Raw genomic sequence first — 20,829 nt, 5'->3', positions numbered from 1 at the left:
AGCTACACGTGGTGACCATTATTAAATTGAAATTTATTTTCTGATAGAATATCTTTCAAAAGCTGGAACTCTTGTCTCTTCTGGACCAGAAGTAACTGGGTAAGAAAAAAAAAAAAAAAAACTGAAAATTTAGCCAGTAGATACCACCCTCAGTGAAGATCTCAGTTAAACAGAGTGCTTTGGGAGTGTCATACTTATGGACCATCGAAGTTTTAGATTTAACTGATGATTAAGCAGAAATCTCTGTGGAGGATTTTTAAAAAAAAAAATTACAGTTCATGATTCTGTTTTTCCAAATATAATATGTGGAGTCTACTTGAATCTTTCTTTGATGGGTTAGGCTTGCTTTGTTGATCCTTCTGAACGTTAGTTATCATTGAATAACAGTGTAAATGTAGAGAAAACTGGGACCCAAGGGAATCCTCGGAAATCCTCTTCAAACACTGTATTCCTATAAATAAAATTTTAAAAGTGAAAATCATGTTAAAGGTAACTTGGCTCTCTGTAAGGGTGGTTGTAGGGAAGGTCTTGCTGCTGGTCAAGGGTTCCATTGGTTCGTTCCAGTTCTGTGGGTTTTTCAGTATCTCCTGGGTGGTGTGGTGGAGTGTCTTGGGTCATGCCCAGAGGCTCTGGATTTAGATAGTGTGGCAACACAGTAACGTATTTGCTTCTGTGGAGCATGTAATTTAGAAGCATCACTGCTAACTGCCAGGTTTTATTTTTAACCTTTTAAACCGGTGGTTTCTCTTAATGCATTGGGCTGTTGAAAAAGAGATTAAATCAGAGTTTCAGCTGAGGAGAATTGGGTCCAGAAAGCAAAGCTAGAGATGTCATATATGATATATCATTCTGCAGGGCTGTTCAGTTAGAGGGATGCCTTTTGTTTAAATAAGAATAAAAATAATAATTGACTACTTGAGCCCACTGATCTTGGTAATTGTTGCATCTGATGTAATTTGTTCAGTGCCAAGTGTTTTTACTTGATGAGTAAAGCATGGAATTTATATGGGACACCTGCCAGTGGTCTCACTCTCAAGTTGAATGTGTGTCTTTCTTCTCTGTCTTCTCCTCTTTCTCCTTCCCTCCCTCTTCCTCCTCCTCTTCTTGTAGGTGTGCGCTCTGAGACCATTCCTTTCCAGGGACACTTGGCAGTTTGCCTGTGGCGTCTTCCTCGAGGAGACTCATGTGGAGGAGTACCTGCTAGTGTGGAATTAGTCTGCGTCCAGCCGTCCTTGCCTTCTGGGTAGAGATGATGGTGTCATGCCACCTGCTCTCTGGTCCTAGATCAGCTGGGGAATGTGACTGGGTGTTAGCATCATAAACTGAATTTCACCCACCCAGTTCGTTTACTGGCTGCGCTAGAGGTGAGGTCATCAGGTTTATAGGGAAGAGTCTAAGATGGGGTCTGTAACCTCTTTCCAAAAGAGGTTTATGGCTTCTCCTTCACATAAGAATCCCACAGTAACCTCTGTTTCCTTGGGAGAGACTGTTGGGTATGCACAGTGAGATGATTTTCTCAAGTGAAATTTGAGAAATTTCTTTTCAGCCGTTGGAGTGGGTTATAAGAGAACAAAGAGCTTTTTGGGCCATGTAACAAATAATTGCTTCATGTCTGGGTTAAAGTGGAGGAAAAAAATGAAAACCTGAGCTGCCAGAGCATAGTGGGCCATTGGGTCCCTATCCTTGGGCAGGACAGCAGACTCTCCAGGGTCCCTCCAGGGCACCTGGCCCCAGTTCCTGGCCACTCCAGGATGTCTCAGGGGTGAGTCTTCTGCTGGGCATGTGTGTAGAAAAGGTGGCTTTGGGCATGCTTCCCTGTTCAGGGTGTTGAGCAGTATCATTAGTGTGTGAAGAATGACTGCTCACATTCATGTGTGATCTCTAATTTGATCATCAGTTGTTTAAAAACAAGATTGTGTGATACAATTTGAGGTTGATGGTTGGGATTTAAGATCTTAAACTCTTCTGAGTTGATCGAAGTTGCTAGTGTGCCTTGTTTAGGGAGGAAAACGTGGATTCATCTTTGCAGTGAGTTCAGAAAGAGTGATGCTTGGATCATTCTCACGGGAATGTTGCTTGATTCCAGACATTTCAATCTGAAGTGGGGACAACGAGCTGCTCTGCCCCTGGTTGCAGTTCCCAGCCTACCATCGCTTCTTCACCTGGACACTTTCTGGGAGGCTCCAGGATGCGGGTTTCCCGCGGGCAGCCCTGTGGCTGCCACCTTGGCTGCAGATGGCCACTGCCAGAGGCTGGCCTGTGGCTCTCGAGTGTCAGGCTGCAGAGCGACCAGGCCCGTGCCCTCGCTGCGCCCCCTCCCCACCGCAGCCTTCGTTTCTTCCATGCTTACCAGAGCAGTACAATGCTCAGAAAATTGCTTTCTCCAAGAACCAGCTGTTTTTGTTTAGAGTAGTTATTTTTCATGAGGAGGTAAAGGTAACTTCAGGAGTATTCTTTGAAAATTGTACATATAGTTAGCAAAAAGTGCTGAGTCCCAAAACAGTATTTTTATGTAGGTTTTGACACAAAGCACTTATGTTTGGAGTTTAGTCCTACCGTGGAACTAGCAAAGGCGTTTTCCAGGATTTGAGCATTTCCTGTCTCTGGAATGCCCTACAACCTTTTAATCAAATCAAAGTGCAAGTGGTTCTGTGGTTCTTTTTGTCTTTCAAAGACTGACAAATATTCATGAATTATTATTTTCTATAATATCTGTACAGGGAAAGACTATGAAATGGCAGCTGCCTAACAGGAATATTATATAATAGAGTATTGGCCAAATTTGAGTTTGTAAAGCTCTGACTTGAGAAACTTTGTAAAATGATTTATTTGGCACATTTAAGGAACAGGGAGATCTTACTGTTAGATGTGACTAATGATGGAATTAAATTTTAAAGAATTGATCCACCAAGTTAATAATAGCATTTATTTTATTTCTGACTGTAACTAATTTGTGGCATAACTAAAAGATACAGTCAGCAAATTGTTTTCAATATATTGTCAGTCTAGTAATGTCTGTTGTTCATTCATTTAACTAGTTTGAAGTCTCCATAGCATGATTATGGAAATACTTAGTTCATGTTGAAACAATTATTTCTCCTGTGTTGTTGGTGTGTTTGTTTTCTCAGGTGCCTTTTCCCAGCCTGGCTTTCCCTTTTTCCTGCTGACAAAGTTGATGAACATGTGCGGAGGTGGTGAGAAAGAATGGGCGTTGCAAGTGATTCAAGCTGATCCTGCCGACAGGGAGCTGGAGGGATTTTTCTGAATGTTGGCGACACAGTTGCAGGGACAGCTGGGTGGAGGTGAACTCATTGGATAAGCCACAGAATCCTTAATTATCTAGCTGGGTACTTAGCTTCTCAGACACCCTGAACGGCAGGGCATTACATACCCAATCATTTTCCTTGGTTGGTGCTGCCTGGGGGAGGGCGGGAGAGAGACAGGGAAGGAAGACAAATGGGTCAGGGAGGGTGGGGTGGTAGGGGAGAGACCTGGGGCTGCTGGGCAGAGTGGGACTGAAAAATATTGTGTTTTCTTTGTATTTAGTAGTTTCAAGGTTTGTCTTAATGATGAAACTATATTGAAAATTGATATATCTGTAGTTTGAATGCAATTGCTAATTTTGTAAGCAGAGTACCCTGTAGTTTTTTGTTTAGTGCTATGGTGTTGCAGTGGTTAAGTCTGCGCGCTCAGCTGCGGTGGCCCGGGGTTCGCAGGTTCGGATCCTGGGCGCGCACCGATGCACTGCTTGTCAAGCCATGCTGTGGGCTGTTCCATATAAAGTAGAGGAAGATGGGCATGGATGTTAGCCTAGGGCCAGTCTTCCTCAGCAAAAAAAGAGGAGGATTGGCAACGGATGTTAACTCAGGGCTGATCTTCCTCACCAAAAAAAAAGAAAGTTTATTTCTTATGCAACCTGACTCCTTTTCCTGTATCCGTTCCTTCTTTTGCCATTGTTTGCCTTTCCTTTTTTTTCCCTCTTCTTTGGGTACGTTTATATTTTGGTGTATTTTTTAAATCTTAGATTGACTTTTAAGTCAAGTCTCTGAGGGCCTTTCTTTATGCATGTACTGCCTTGTATGTTTCAGCTTGCTTTTGCTGTTGTTCTTCCGTGTTGCAATGTTTTTTGTAATTAATTATCTAAAAATATAATTCTTGGAACCAGTGAGATTCCACTAGCACAGATGAACAGAAACACTAGGGCCAGCGAAGTCTTGAGTCATCCTATACCCCCTGCCCCCCCCGCCCCCCAATTTGGCAAGCTTTCTAGTTGGTAAAACCAGGCTCCTTTCTTTGGAAGGAGTGTTGCAAACGAGCTTCGTTGTTAAATGAGAGAGCTGGGATTTTGGTATTTGAAGCTTCTTGTTGGTGGGGCATTTCGTTGCTGCTTAAATTGGCTTTCATCAGAAATGAATGATTAGTTGTCTGAAAATGGGCCTTTCCTCCTCTCACCTTCTCTGCTTCCTCCCTTGTTAACATCTTAGTGTGTGTCTGAGTGAAATGAAAATGCAGCCCGGGTGTAATAGTCGTGCATCATGGCTCAGACGTGTACCTTCAGAGCAGGGTGTCTTGGCTGAGTGTGCTTATATCTGAAAAGTTTGTGATTGTACAAAACTGATGCATCTTCCCCATTAATGTTTTTAGGGCTTGTAAAGAATAGTTGATAACGGCTCCCTACCCCCAAAACACAAACAAACTCCTTCCTCCAATCCCAGATAGCCTTTTAAAATGATTTAAAACAGTACTAATGGTTGCTTTAAATGAATCCCATTTGAATATATTCTTGTTAGGTGCAAATTAATTTTTCAAAAGTAGTAAAAGCAACAGTAAATACAACAATAGTGTATCTTTAATTTTACCTTTACAGTAAGATCTAAAAGAAAAGGACATTAGGTTTAAGCAAATCTTGAAATTGACTCCTTCTTTGAAAAGGGGTTACTTTTGAGTTTTTACGTAAAGACTGTTACATTAAAGGGTTATGTGCAGACGCAGCACAGCCCTCTGCAAGATCACTAACCCTCTTTAAGTGGATCTTTGTCAGCCTCTCCTTATGGAATGACAGCAGGAAAAGAGAATCTTCAAGGCTTAAAATTATTTTTAGTTTTTAACTTGATGCCAAGGACTCAGTAGTGTTTTCAGTTTGAAATTTTTGTTCAACCACAAGACAGGGAGAAGTTGACAATGCAAGAACTAGAGCCGATGAGGTGTAGTGGACAAGTGGGAGGTTCACTTGTTATCAGGAGATGACAGTTGCTCCATAGACACGGAAGTGTTGGCGTTGGGGGGTAGAGGCTGAGAGAATGGGTAGATGTGTGGAGCCTGGCAGGGGTGCTGGCCAGAGCATGTGGAACTTGGTGCACCAGCTGAGTGTTTGCTTCTATCCTCTTTCCCCTTGTACTTTATTGTGTAGTGGTCCTGTCAACTGAAGAGAGCATTAGTTCAGTGATGTAGGAATGTAGTCTTGTGTGGTTCGGTTGGAACCCAAAAGGCTGGTGCCAAGGTGTGGACCACCGGGCTGGGATGGCAGTTGCATAGTCGTGAACCATTCCCTTGTAAATCTGGGGTTCCCATGGATGAGGTCAAAGTATAACTTGTTTCTTGTTTTATTTTCCTTTCTTTCTGAGATATAATTGGCATACAGCACTGTGTAAGTGTAAGGTGCACAGCATAATCACTCCACTTACATATATAATTTGATTCAAAAATGAAAATGCTTAACACTTTTCAGGCATTATTCTGTCTACTATGTGTGTAGATCTGGAAAGTTGAATTAGAATAGATGCTGTTAGACCAGAATCTTGCTTGAGGCCTCGGTGCTCTCGCATCAGCAACATGCAGAGGACCGGCTGACCTGTGAATGGCCAGTTAGGGAAATAAACACCTGTCCTCTCTTGTCTAAGATTTTTCTGAGGTGGAATTTGCCTCACAGTTTTTAGGAGATAATTTGTTTCATGGGCCATATTTGGGGATCTGAAGCATTTTATTACAAGGAAACTTCTTTGTAGCATTGTACGAAGGCATTGACAGAGCTTAAACAAGTGCCAGGTGTGCTGCACAGAGCCCTTCAGCACGGTATCAGCACAGTTCTGATCTTCCCAGTTCTGGAGAGTTCTTTCATGAGTGGTGGTGTCTAATTTACTATGACCTGAACTTGTCCATCCCTCTTTGGTGGCCTTTGAAATAAGGGGTAGCTGTGAGCTCATGAGCAGAACTTGACCCTGGTGTCTGTTCTGCCTTTTAAATTTTTGCTCACCCTTTAAAACAAACTCAAGCTTTCTTCAAGTAAATATGCAATAAATATATTACCCATTTAAAAATCTGCGGGGCAGAATTGGGGCGTGCTACACCTTGAATGCTGTTATCTCTAACGGGGGCTTTGTCCCACCCACTGCGCCGTCTGAGACCATGTGGGGCTTATGCCAGGAATTCCCTCCCTTTACCAGTGATGGTCCTCGGATGTCTTACGGTCAGTAAATTTTCAGAGAGTTAGGAATTTAATGCTTAGAAGTGGTAGCTTCTCAGCTAACTGAGCTTCTTAGCCAAGAGATTTTAGACTTCAGAAACTTTTGGAGTATGTTGCTTATAGAGCCATTTCTTCCCAAATATGAACATGAAATCATTTTCTGTTCTGTCGTTTCCCTGAACACACTCTTCTTAGACGAAAGGATTACAATAGGAAATCGCAACGTTACTAGAAATCTCCAGATACAGCAGTGGCAAATTGAGATACTTCCTAACTTCTTTTTACAAGTAATTGCCTTTTCTTAAGGAAGCTTTAACGTGTTCATTGTTGAAGAGGTGGAAAATACAGAAATGTATGAAGGGGAAAGTAAGGCATTCAGGGTCCCACCACACAGAGGAAACAGCTGCCACCCATGCAGTGTCCCCTGGCCGTCCCCGAATCCCCTCCTGCTCCTCTGCTGGGTATACCCACACGGCATGGGGAGGGCCAGCATGACTCACATCATAGCACATGCTGCCTGAACTGTTCAGTGCTTCCAAGGCCTGGTGATCTGGCGTATATGCTTATGTGTTCTGCTTTCTCCCACCCCTTAGTCTCCCTATCAGCATCAGCATCCTGTGTCCTTTGTAGACCATATCCTAGTTTGCATTTATTTTATATTTACTTGGTTTTTGTCTGTCTCTCACCCTAGAATGTGAGCTCTGCGAAGCATGAGGACCAGGTCACATTAGTATTCCCAGAGCTGACATGTGTTTGAAATATTGCCAGGGCTTAGTAGAAATTTATCAAGCAATGAATGAATGAATGAGTCTTTCAGGCCCTTCTCTTTGCACACTCATGTACAGATAATGACATATACATTTGTCCTTTACAAAATTCTTAGTTTGATTTCCTTTTTCAAGATTAGTTTCATTTCATTTTAAACGAAGAGGATGAGATTATAATGGCATGCTTTCTTAAAAACACTAAAGATTGGTATTTATAATATTTATTTTTAGTAAAAATAGGAGTACACAGTCTTCTTATTTTAAATTAGAAAGATCCAGACTACTGTACTATATTTAAAACATTTTAAAAATATAGGGCCAGATTTAGATATCTTTTTTTGAACTGCAGGTATTTTTTTGGTTTTTATTTTGAATTATTTTAATCTTACATAAAAATTGTAAAACTAGTACAGAGAGTTCGTGTACCTCCTTCACTCCACTTCCTTTAATGTGATCAACTTTCATAACCATAGAACAGTGATCAAAACCAGAAAATCAACACTGGTGCAATGCTAGTACCTAAACTGCAGACCTTCTCTGCATTTCCCCAGGTTTTCCCTAATGTCTATTTTCTGTCCTAAGATCTAGTCCAGGATCTCACATTGTATTAGTCGCTGTGTCTCCTTAGACCTCCAGTCTCTGGCAATTCCTCAATCTTTCATGACGGTGACTCTTTTTCTTTTTTTTTTTTATTGATGTTTTAATAGTTTTTAACATTGTGAAATTTTGGGTTGTACATTTTTGTTTGTTCGTCACCATATATATGTCTCCCTTCACCCCTTGTGCCCACCCCTCACCCCCATTGCCCCTGGTAACCACAATACAGTTTTCTCTGTCCATGTGTTGGTTTATATTCCACATATGAGTGAGATCATACAGTGTTTGTCTTTCTCTTTCTGGCTTACTTCACTTAACATAATACGCTCCAGGCCCATCCATGTTGTTGCAAATGGGACAATTTTGTCTTTATTTTTATGGCTGACTAGTATTCCATTGTATATATATACCACATTTTCTTGATCCAGTTGAGGGACACTTAGGTTGCTTCCACTTCTTGGCTATAGTGAATAATGCTGCAATGAACATGGGGGTGCATAAACCTCTTTGGATTGTTGATTTCCGGTTTGTTGGATAGATTCCCAGTAGTGGGATGGCTTGACGGTGACTCTTTTGATGAGTACTGGTCAGTTAATTTGTAGGTTGTCTCTCAGTTTGGGTTGGTCTAATATATTCTCTACGCAGTTTTGTCAAGAAGTCCACAGAAGTAGTGTGGTCTTCTCAGTGTGGCACGGCAGGGGAACGTGAAGATGAAATGTTTTACCTTGGTCACTTGGCTAAGGTGATGTCTGCATAATTTCTCCTCTGTAAAGTTACTGTTGTTTCCTTCGTAATTTATAAATGTCTTCAGGGTGACACTTGGAGACTAATTTTCATGTTTTTCCTTAAACTTGCCTCCATTGATTTTAGCATCCATCAGTGGATCTTTCCTGCAATAGTTATTACCGTGATGTTTGCATAATGTTTATTTTTGTATTTCCTTCATTCCTTTTGCATTCATTAATTGAAATTCTTCTCTAAGGAAGAGCTGCCCCTTCTCCATTTATGTATTTGTTGTTCATATCAAAATCAAGTTTTGGATATTTGTTTTATTTGAGGGCTGTAATCCGGAAGTGTTACTATTTGTTCTTTTGCTCAGTTGTGCTGGCTCGGGCGGGTGGGGCTCCATTAGGTTGGCTGCTTTGTCCTTGTGGCATGTCCTGTCCTCTGTCGAGCGCTTCCTTGTTTTCTGGTGCCACAAGAAGTTTCAGGCTCATCTTGTATTGTTTCTGCCACTACCCTGGTATCATCCACTTTTCCGAGGAGCCTTGGTTCCTTTTATTGGATAATGATATTTAGAAACCGAGATCTGGCTAAGTGAGCTCATTGCTGCTGAGATATCATTGCTCCTAGGCCCTCTCTGTGGACAGAGCTAGGAAAAACATGTATACACTAACCTACGCTTGCATCACTTCTATATTTTTATGTCTGTGTAAATATATATATTAAAAACCATTAGTTCGTACCGATACCTCTGATTCCAGTCCAACACTGCACAGTTCATTCTAGCCACCCCTCTTTCCTGATTTATAACTTCTTTCTTAGACAGTGAGAAACCTGGTTCTCATTATCTACAGTATATTTAGTTATTTGTTCAGTCTTGTTGTATCATTGAGGGTTCAACTGGAGAACCAGAACTACCAGAAGTTATATATTAGGAAATTTATCGCAAGGAATTGTCTCATGTGATTGTGGGGGCTGGCTAGGCAAGTCTGAAATCCATAGGGCATCCATCAGGAAGGACGGGCTGGCACTCTCCGGCGTGGGGTGAAGCTGCCACCCACAGGCAGAATTTCTTCTCCCTCAGGGAAGCCTCAGTTCTGTTCTTAAGGCCTTTCAACTGATTGAATCAGGACCACCCAGAGTATCTAGGATGATCTCCCTTACTTAAAGGCACCTGATTGTGGACTTCAGTCACATCTACAGAATGCCTTCACAGCAACACTTAGATTAAGCTTGGTTACATAGCTGGGGGCTATAGTCTAGCCAAATTGACTCATAAAACTGACCGGCACACTGGGATGTGCATGAAGTAGTTTCAGAATCGCTAACCCATTCCTCTGTGAGAAACAGATGCGGTATCCCAGTTTGGTTTTTAAACATTGTTTTCTATGTAAAATTTATATGCATAATGGTGACTAGAGAATAGCATTTGTCAGAATCTCCAGTTTCCCCTGTTGTTTGTAATCTGGTTTATTGTTTGTCATCCTCACTGGTCCCCTGTTCATTCTTGCCCTGTATCCCCAGAACTTGGTGCTGAGCCTGGTACAGCTGTTGAATGAGCAAAGTGAACAAGGCCATCCATCCTAATATTTCTTTAGTACCAGCTTCCCCTCTGCCAGGGTTTCCACTGAGAGAAAAGAATGAGGTGGAAGACCCAGCTTGAAAGAGGGTAGAAAGAGACCAGAAGATGGGCATTGCGTTAAATCCTGGATTCCAAGGAAATATTTTACAAATGTTCTCTTTACTTTGGGTTAATATTGAAATAGTTCACTGAAAGACAGAAATCCATTCCTTTCACAGAATGCATGCTGTCCCTCCTTTCTCCCCCAACTCCTATAAGTTTTGCTTGGTCAGTTTTTCTATCTTTGAGAAAAGGATAACTTCCTGTAGTTTAAAACTTCAAAACAGGTTAGTTGAGTGCATTACCAGACAGTAGCAATTACCGTTTTTGCTCTTTTTGGAATAGTAGCATAATGCAAACTGTCACTTATTCAACCATATCTTATGAGTGTTTCTCCTGTGCCGTGTTTGGGCTATAGAGCGGAGAAGATATGGACTCTGCTATTAAAGCATATATATTCTAGTGCACTGTTTTTCTAACTTCAGTAGTACATGGTTCTGTTTGAAAGGGAAAAAAAATCATCTTTCACCCCCAGTGTTGACTTAACATTACTTTTGTAATAATGTTACTTAGGTATGTACAGCCACTTAACTAGGAATAAACACCTTATGTTTATGTCTGTTTTACCACGATAAACCACAGCCAATTTGCAATGAAATATAAAACTACAAAGTCACTGAAATCCAAATTAACTGTATTAATTTAATATGTAGATGATATTGTTTTGCTAAGACAAAAGCGCCATTTGCAATACAAGATATTGCATTGGCTCATAAGGGCCAAGATTTTTGAGTTTGGCATGCTTCTCCTGCCGTGGGATGACTCACTCTTCCCACCAGCAGTTCCCACCAGCAGTTCCCTTTTGGAACTGCTGAAGTGTTTGTTCTTGTAGAGTGCAGTGTGACTTCATTTGGCCTTCTGTTGACCCAAGTGCATCATCTGCATAGTAGATCTGCCTCTGTTGGTTTCTTGTTAGTGCCAGACAATTAAAGTGGTAATAGTTTGCCCTGTCCTGATTCTAAATGCAGAGCAAACTGGGATGCTGAAAAAGAAGATAGCAGATATGCTTCTTGATATATTATGAACCCCCAAGAATGTCCGTGACTCCCCATTAGAGAAACATTAGTTCTGTAAAGAGAGAGATGTGCAAACATAGTTTCATATGATGACTCAGTGCTGGACTGGAGGCATGTGCAAGGTGCACTGGGATGGTAGGAGAAGGTGGTAGCGTTTAGGGTGAAACTTGAAGGGTGAGAAGGAATTAGAGAACTAACAGCATGTAGAGGTCCTGGTTTGGTACTGTTGGAATATGCTACAGAGGAGAACTTTTGAAGTTGATGGTAGCATTCTAGCAATCCTTATCGTGGAATTCTCGTGTTTACATGCTGAGAGAGAAATTTTGCTTGTGTTGTAATACTCTGAGATTAAAGTCTTCGTTTTTCTGTTGATGAGTGGTCTGTTCTTCTTTTACAGCTTTATTGCAGTATAATTTCTACACTGTTCCATTTACCTATTTCAGTGTACAGTTTGCTGGTTCAGTAAATGTATTTATGCATTTATAAATTCATCACCACGATCTCCTTTTAGAACACTTTCCTCACCCCACAGTGTTCCCTCATGCCATTTTGCAGTGAATTCCTGCTCCCCCGCCAGCTCTGGGCAACTACTAATCTGCTTTTTGTCCCTATAATTTTGCTTTTTCTAGAAATTTCATATAAATGGGATCATAGAGTATGTAGTCTTTTGTGTCTGGCTTATTTCGTTTAACATAATGTTTTCGAGCTTCATCCGTGTTGTAGCATGTATCATTACTTCATTCCTTTTTATGATCAAATGATATTTCATTGTGTGGGTGTACCATGTTTTGTTTATCCACTCACCAGTTGATGGACACTTGGATTGTTTCCATTTTTTGGCTGTTACGAACAATGCTGTTATGGACATTTGCTTGCATGTCTTTGTGTGGACATATGTTTTAGTTTTTCTTTGGTAGATACTTAGTGGAATTACAAAGTCTTATGATAAGCGTATGTTTAACTTTTTAAGAAACTGCCAAACTGTTTTCCAAGGACACGGTACCATCTTACTGAGTGTATAGTCTTATTGGCCAGGCCATGATGTTGTCACTTACGGTTATGGTGTACAGCAGCACTTCATGTGGGCCAGAGGGAAGGAGAAGATGTGACAGTCGCTGTGGTGGGATGGGTTGCTTCTTTGTCTCCCACTGATGTTCTAAATTCCTACACCAGCACCAATTGTGTAGGATGGCATTCTGAGGGTATTGCTTTCTTTCTGTTTAATATAAATATTATTTTTTCTCTTTATGAGCTCTGGTTTTATGTGAACTATTTGTCAGACACTGAAATATGGAAAAATACGTCTATAGTGATCTCCAACTGGGCTAAAACCCCCATAACTGTCTGTCTTGTGATGGAATACTCTGGCCCAGCTTTTAGCAAGTGAGCGAAAAGCCAGAAATGTGTAGGAGGATGAGTGGATATTTCTAAGTGTGTGGTTTGAGTGTGTGTTGAAAAGGAAAATTAGAGTATTGTTATGTCATTACCTGGGGAGTATTTTGACCACAGTGTCATTAGTGTGACAGGCTGACTTGGAATCAGATTTGGTACAAGACCGAATGTTCTATGTGTAAACAGCCCAGGAACAGGCAGGTTGAGGTTTAATGTTTTAATAGCATTAGACAGGAAGTACAGATTACTTCATACCTTTGGTCATAATATGAAGTTTAGCACCAAGATCAGTATCTCTCTTCCCCCTTAAATCTGCCTCCTTCCCCTTGATTCCCTCTGTTTAACTGGCGCTACAAGCTACGTGAACCAGAACCTGGAAGTCAGCCTAGATCCTTCCCTCACCTCCTGCATCGTATGGGTCACCAAATTTTTAAAACTTTTCTTTTTTTCTTCCCATCTGACTCCTCTTCCCTGTCCCCACCACGTCTGTTGCCTTCGAATGCCTTTTCATCACTTCTCCATTCCAGTCCATCCTTTACCGTGCTGCTGGAGAGATGTTAGCAGTGAAAAGCAATTTACGTGACCCTGTTAGGGTTTATGTAAAAATGTGTGTGCGTTGACTGTGGGATAAAGCATGAAGTTTCTGTGTTATAAGGGCCTTCATAGTGCAGGCCCTGCCTGCCCCGTTGGCCTCCGGACCCATGGACGGCCTGCAGCCTCACGGAACTGCTCTTGGCTGCTCAGATGTCCCTGCCTCTTTGGAGTGTCCAGCCTTTGCACATCCTGCTGTGGTTGCTGGGAGACACTCTCCTTCCTGCCCCTGTCCACTCTGAACACCTAAGTTCATCCTTCCAAGACTTAGTGTAGGTGCCCAGGCTCCCCGAAACCTTCCCAGATGCCTGTCCCTCCCCGCCCCCTCCTCCTGTGCCTCACAGCACTTCTACAGACCTCTCTGTTGGAACTTGACCCAGAGCACTGTATCAGTGTGAGCTGCGCTGCCCCCTGCTGGGTCATATGCTCCTTTTCTTACGTGTTTGTCACCTTGTCATCTAGCACAGTGCGGGGCACCTGGGGTGCACTCAGTGAGGACTCGCAGATGAGAGAGCTGAGGAGCCTGCGAGGAGGTGGGTGGGGGTGGCAGGTGGCTGTGGGAAGAGCGAGCCGTCCTCGAGCATCGGGAGGAGGTGTCGATGCTCTCTGCTTCCGTCCCTCCAGAGCTTTAGACCCACAGCCCCCTGCTGGGACGAGCTGCATAGGAGACACCACCTCCTTGTATTACTCGTTTCAGTAATCAGAAGTCCTCATGCTCGGAAAATGTGGACTTATATTTTACCCAAATCCTTTATACTAGGGTTTGTCTTTTTTTTCCTCCCATAATTAGTATATACGCATCCTTCTGTGAAGGTAAATAAAACATTTAAACCAGAGTTGTAATAAAATTGAAACAAGAATTGTGAAGTTAGATGCCAAAATGTGTGAACCTATTAGATAATCTTTAAACCACATATCCATGGTTATTGAAAAGTGAGGGCTTTGCATACAATGTACCTTTTCCTGCTTAACTTTCTTTCATGCATAGTTCTGCTTTATTCTGGTTGGAGATGCTGCACCCTGCAGTTCATTCTTTGTCCTTTCTTATTTCTACAACTTACCGGGTGTAATCACATGTGGAATTATGCTTTATAAAATGATGCCTACCTGAGGGGGCATGGAGTCCATGAAAACAGTGCTGTGAGGGAGGAAACCTAAGAATATATTCCATCACCAAGTGTGTCTTCAGTTTCCTTGGAGATTGGAGCCCACCCTTGACTTTTTTTTTTAAAATGACATCACAATTGTGAAGAATCTTTTTGTCATTCTGCTAGATGAGTTTTTACCTCACTGTCAGGAGTGGATTGCCGCAGTTCCTATCCAGATTATATCACTTCTCATACCTTTGTAGCATCTGTGAAGGTGTTAGGATCTCTCGATTTTTTTTTTAAGATGTCTATTTAAAATATTGCATACTTTATATTTTTGTTCTTGGTTTAAGAGCTCAAGTATCTTTCAGGGGATAATGCAAATATTTTGTTGTACTTTTATTATTTTTAAAGGACATTTTATGTCTTTCCTCTGGTGTATGGAATGTACATTTTTCCTGGCATCTTTCTTTTTTGGTGGTGGTGGGAGATTTAACAGGTCCTCCTTCCCTATTACTTTCTATGCTGGCCCTAGCTACATTGAGGACAAGATTGATGGCTTTTCTAGAAATCTGTGGGATACACATTACCCATATTGTTAAGAGGAAACTTTAATAACTTAGACCTCTGTAATTATAGTTGCTACCTTCCTTCTCAAGGCAGGTGTAAGGATAAATAAGGTGAAGTGCTTTGATCTCTTCAAAGGCAAAACAGTTTGAGGAGGAAATAATATGGGAATTATATCCCTGGCAGAAAGCTCTATGTAACTGTCAGGGGTGTTTGCTGGTTAACATTAAGATCCAGTGTTAACTGCCAGCACGCCAGCTTGAAGGAAACCATTTCCCCACGTATAGCCAAAGTAAAGAAATTCATTTAAACAGAGTTTAAGAATGAAGATGTATTTTAATGAATGCCATCTATGTTGATTGATCCAATATAATCTCATAATTGATCCCATTATCTATTACTCTTTAGTTTTTTTAACCATTTTTGAATACATTCGGTAGTCACTTTAATTTTTTCAGATTAGCCTATATCTGACACAATACTGAATGGAGTATTTATTTATTAATGAATTTTAGGGGTAGATACTTGAAATAAGAATGTTTAAATATCTTTTTACATATGTTTTGAGGTGTTTATAGCACAGTCATGTGTCACATTTCGGTCAATGACAAACCACATATTTGATGGTGGTCGCATAAGATTAGTACTGAATAGCCTAGGTGTGTAGAAGGCTAACCCATCTAGGTTTGTGTGAGGACCCTCTATGATGTCCACGCAATGACAGAATCCCCTAATGATGCATTTCTCAGAATGGGTCCCTGTCGTTAAGCCACACATGACTGTACTTGGGAAATATCTTACAACATTTTATTTCTATGATTCTAAATATTTGAAAGGCTGTCAGGTAGGAAAGGGGGCAGACTCATTTGTGTAGCTTGAAAAGACTTGATACAAATACTGGGTAAACATGATGAAGCTAAATTTAATTTAACATAAGGAAAACTTTTAACAGAGACATGGGCCCACCATGAGCTGACCTCCCCTGTGGCCATATTCCGTCAGTGGAGGGCTGGTTGGCCCTCTGTCTCAGAGATAGCAGAATGGACTCTTGGCAGCAGTGGAGAGGCTGGACTAGGTGATGCCCAAAGTTCCTTCAACTCTAGATCCTGAGAAATCTGATGCAACTTTACAGAGAAGAAGACCGAAGTCTAAGGACATTAAATGATTCTGCCCTTTGGGTGTTAAGATCTTAAGGAAATGAGAGGTTCAAGAACCTTTACCATGGTTACAGCTGGAGCTTAGAAGGAAAAGGTGAAAAATGAGATTGAAGATAAATCGCGTGCTGCTGACCAGTTTTGGGCCAGTGTTGTCTGCCCACACGCACTCACAGGACCCTGTGCAGCCTTTTTTAAGCATCTGTGCTAATTCTGGGAGCAATTGCAGGGGTTTAATGGCATATAGCCTTTGCATATGTAGTCCTTTCCTTTTCTCTCTGTCCCTTTCCCCCATTTACCTGGTGAATTTTTACTTCCAGTCCAACGCATTGCTGTACAGTTGTCTCCTCTGTGAACTCTCTTTGATCCTGGTTTATCTTGCCCCCTACTGAACTGGCCCTGGTGCTCCATCCTTGATGCTCCTTAGTGCTTTACACAGACCTGTTTTAGAACCACACTCTGTATTGTAAGTGTTGTGTGTTTTTCAAGGGACTGAACTTGCTAAACCTGTTGCATGAACTTGATAATACCTCAACCAGTGAACGTACCCGTTCAGCTGGACTTAATCAGAGTGATTGAGTTTTCACCCCAGCTCTGCCACCTCCTAGCTCTGTGATGGTGGACAGGTTTCTTAACCACTGCCTCAGTTTCTCCTCTATTGGATGAAGATGTTAACAGACCCCCCCCCACACACACACATAGGTTTGTTAAGAAGATTAAAGGAGTTAATACATGTAAAGTGCTTAGAACAGTGTCAAGTAAGCGTCAAGTAAGCATTTAATAAATTAGAGTTATTATCTGGACCAAAGCTGAGAGCCAAGTTATTAAGAAACAAATTACTAATAGAGTTTATTTAAGAAAACAAAGCAAGTTTTGGGCTAAAGCAAAATGAGGTTAAGTTCCTCTTAGCAAAGATACTCCAAAATACGCCTAAATAATATAGCTGAAATTTAATACAGTCATGTACCACTTAATGGTGGGGATATGTTCTGAGAAATGCGTTGTTAGGTGATTTCGTCATTGTGTGAACATCGTAGAGTGTACTTACACAAACCTGGGTGGTATAGCCTACTGCACACCTAGGCTCTATGGTACTAATCTTATGGGACCACCGTCATATATGCGGTTTGTTGTTGACTGAAACGTCGTTATATGGCACGTGACTGTAGATGTTTCCTTTCTCGTGAAATAGCCCAACATTGAGCAGTCCATGGCTGCTGTAGTCTTCAAGGTCATTCAGGAACCCAGGTTTTTTCACGTTGTTACTCTCAGGGAGTAACACAGTACAAGCTGTCCTGTCTCCCAACTGTGTTCCAGCCCTCAGGGAAGAGAAGGGTCAGGGAAAGTGGTTTCAACTTTAAGGAGAGGAGTCAGAAGTTGTATACATCATTTATGATCCTATTCATTGTCCCAAACACTCACATGACACACCTAGCTGCAAGGGAACCTGAGGGGGTTTCCCTCAGATGGACTGGTTAGGGTCCCAGCTCTGCCACTGAATAGCTATGAGACGTTGGGGAAGTTGATTAACCTCTCTGTGCCTATTTTCTTGTCTTTAAAATGGGGGTAATAGGAGTACCTACCTCATGAGGTTATGGTGAGGATAGCGTTAAGTTAATACATGTAAAGCATTCAGGACAGTGCCTGGCACAAAGGAAGCATTGTATACATGTCAGTGATTGTGATGATTATTTTACTAAAAGGAAGAAGGGAGAATGAGTATTGGGGGACAACGAACAGTCTCTTCCATGGGAGAAAAACCAGAGACAGGGGCTCCCTAGCCTGCCTCATTACCTGAGGTTGCTGGGTGGCCACAGCTTTATTATAGTGACTGTAGGTCCCAGGAACTTTTAGGCTACTGTCTTGCACAGGTCTTGTGTAGGCCTCCCTTGGGTCAGGATGAGAAAGGTTTATGAGCTGTGTTTATGGTTTTGACCTCTCAATTTTTCATTTCTAGCTCCTCTTTTGCTGTAGCTTGTCATTAATATACCAAGGAAGTAAATTAAAAGAAACATTCTATTTATAACTATATTAATTTATAATTATAACATTCATTTTTCCTTATAGTAGATATAGTCATTAAAAGATGGCTGTAAAGTGAAGTTTCATATATTGAAATCCATTTCCAGTTGATGTCGATTAGAAAAGGTGTATTAATGGGAAAGGCAATATGCAATCCAGTTATTTCTAACTCCTTCTGCTTTTTCTTCAAGACATTATCCCATGTGTTTGTAGTAACAGTGAGCCGCATGGTATGTACACATTGGCAGTTCCCAAACTTTGCTGCTTAGAGCACTATTCCAGGAAATGGTTATTCATGTGCATGACAGTAGCATATTAGGTCAGATAGATTTGGGAAATACCGCATACTGTATCTTACACTTGGAGGTTTATAGGGTGTGTTAGCATGTTAAGAGCTGTGAGGGCCAGCCTGGTGGCGTAGTGGTTGGGGGCGCACGCTCCACTTCAGTGGCCCGAGGGTCCAGGCGCGCACCGATGCACCACTTGTCAAGCCATGCTGTGGTGGTGTCCCGTGTAAAGTGGAGGAAGATGGGGACGGGTGTTGGCCCAGGGCCAATCTTCCTTGGCAGGAAGAGGAGGATTGGCGTTGGATGTTAGCTCAGGGCTGATCTTCCTCACCAAAAAAATAAATAAATAATAATAAAAAAAAGAGCTGTGAGGATGAGAGCAGGAAAACCTGCTTAACTTTCTTTAGTTCACTTGACAAGCACATGTGAAAATGATCTTTTTGGTTTATTGGTTTGTTTTGAGTAGTCCTGCTGTAACTATTATGGAAAACAGGGTTCTGTATATACTGGTTTTGGCAGTATGAAAAATCCTGATCTACTCAAATTTTAATACATATCAGGCTGCTAATTCTGTGTGTTGCCTGCAATTCCTGCTCTTGTCATCAGTCAAGGTGTGGATGTAGAGCCTGGTGCCCTGTTCATCTGGAGAGTCAGTATCAGGAGGATGGGCGCATGGGAGAGGAACGAAGGCTTGACATGGCCTCATTAGTGTGCTGAGAATTCTCTTCCACTAGCAATTAATCCAGTAACAGATTTTTCAGATTTAAAATTTTCAAAAGTCTGTGTCTTTGGGCCTTAGAAACCATTTTTGTACACTAATGATAAATTACGAGTTAAAATTTTGACTACAATTCTACATAAAAGAATTAAGTATATCTATGTCAAGAGTACTTGTAGTAGAAGTAGAAAACTGGAGAATTTTTAACATTTAAAAAGTACCAGATGGGGCCGGCCCGGTGGCTTAGCGGTTAAGTGCGCGTGCTCTGCTACTGGCGGCCTGGGTTGGATCCCGGGCGCGCACCGACACACTGCTTCTCCAGCCATGCTGAGGCCGCGTCCCACATACAGCAACTAGAAGGATGTGCAGCTATGACGTACAACTATCTACTGGGGCTTTGGAGAGAAAAAGGGAAAAAAATGAGGAGGAGGATTGGCAATAGATGTTAGCTCAGGGCTGATCTTCCTCACAAAAAAAAAAAAAAAATTTAAAAAGTACCAGAATGATAGGTGCATGGTATTCTATAGTGTAACAGCTTCCCCTGCTGTGAAAAACCAAGCTAATCCATGCATAAACAGTGTCTGAAAGCAGCCGTTTCACTGTGTAGGCACATCGTTGCTTTCTGTTGAGTGTAGGTTTAAATCCTCTTCCCATCCTCAGGCCTGACTTTATTTCTGGGTCTTGTTTCAGATATAAATTGATCAATACCATTAGAAATTAAAAGAATGAGGCCACCCTATTTAACGAAATATATGCTTTTAAAAAATGTTTAATTATGGTTTAAAAAAATATAGTCAACATAGACATTTAGAAGTATGGAAAAATATAAATAAGAATTAAATCACATACAGTCTAGCAATAATCACTTAATATTTTGGTATATTTATTTCAGTTTTTCCTATGAATATTAAATATTTTGAACATATTAGAGATGATACCATACGTACATTTTGTATTTTCTGGTTTTCGTAATCCTTTTTCATTACTATTAAGAATTTGTGGTAAATATATTTTTATCATGCAGAATTACATGATCTACTTAATCCGTTATTATTGAACATTTAGGTTATTTGCAGTTTTTTGCCACTAAAAATAATGACATAGTTAACATCTTTGTGCATAAAACTTGACTTGCATTTCAGAATTATGTCCTGAGGATAGATCCCTCAGGTTAGAATTACTAGGTCAAAAAACATGAGTACTTTTAGTGTACCAATTAACATTCTCACCGGAGGTATACTAGGGTGCTGTGTCATTTCAACAGCTTGGTAATTTTATTGGCAAGTAATGAAGTCTTGCCTTAATTTGCATTTTTTGAATTACCGATGAGATTGAACATTTAAAAAAATGTTCATTAACCATTATTTTTTCTCTGAATTTTCTATTCATGTTCTTTGGCTCTTTTTCTATTATGTATCTATGGGGATGTCTGTGTTTTTTCCTTTACTTGTAGAAACATTTACCTATTAAAGATATTAAGCTTTTGTCATATTATTGCCAGTGTTTTTTCTAGTTTTGTTGGATATGTGATTTTATAATTTTTGATATGCACAAGTTGCAGATGTTTGCATATTTAAGTGTATCAGTCTTGGTAATTTTTTCCACTACATTTATCTTTATTATTTATCTTTATTACTAAGTCAGGGATATGATAAATAATCAACTTTGTTTTCTTTTTTGGTTTTATGACTATTGTTCACATTTATCTTTTGAGTATTTTAGAATTTATTTTGTGGTGGACTGTAAGATGAGGCTCTAAACAG

General features: G+C 40.9%; 1 protein-coding gene and 1 long non-coding RNA gene across 2 annotated transcripts in view; both read left to right on the top strand.

Annotated features, from left to right (window-relative positions):
- The window catches only part of PELI2 (pellino E3 ubiquitin protein ligase family member 2), a 188,266-nt gene that overhangs the window by 17,762 nt on the left and 149,675 nt on the right, over positions 1-20,829 (top strand). The gene's annotated exons all lie outside the window — the stretch shown is intronic.
- The window catches only part of LOC147913946 (uncharacterized), a 30,984-nt gene continuing 11,145 nt past the window's right edge, over positions 991-20,829 (top strand). The window contains exons 1-2 of the long non-coding RNA XR_015556185.1: positions 991-1,364; positions 3,129-3,302. This is a non-coding gene — a long non-coding RNA (uncharacterized LOC147913946). The remainder of the gene's footprint in view (positions 1,365-3,128; positions 3,303-20,829) is intronic.

This window comes from Ceratotherium simum, chromosome 24 (genome assembly GCF_057802395.1).
Source record: "Ceratotherium simum simum isolate JZ-2026a chromosome 24, ASM5780239v1, whole genome shotgun sequence".
Lineage (NCBI taxonomy): Eukaryota > Metazoa > Chordata > Mammalia > Perissodactyla > Rhinocerotidae > Ceratotherium > Ceratotherium simum.
Note: the sequence above shows the minus strand (reverse complement) of the source record. Positions and strands in the feature narration are given on the sequence as shown.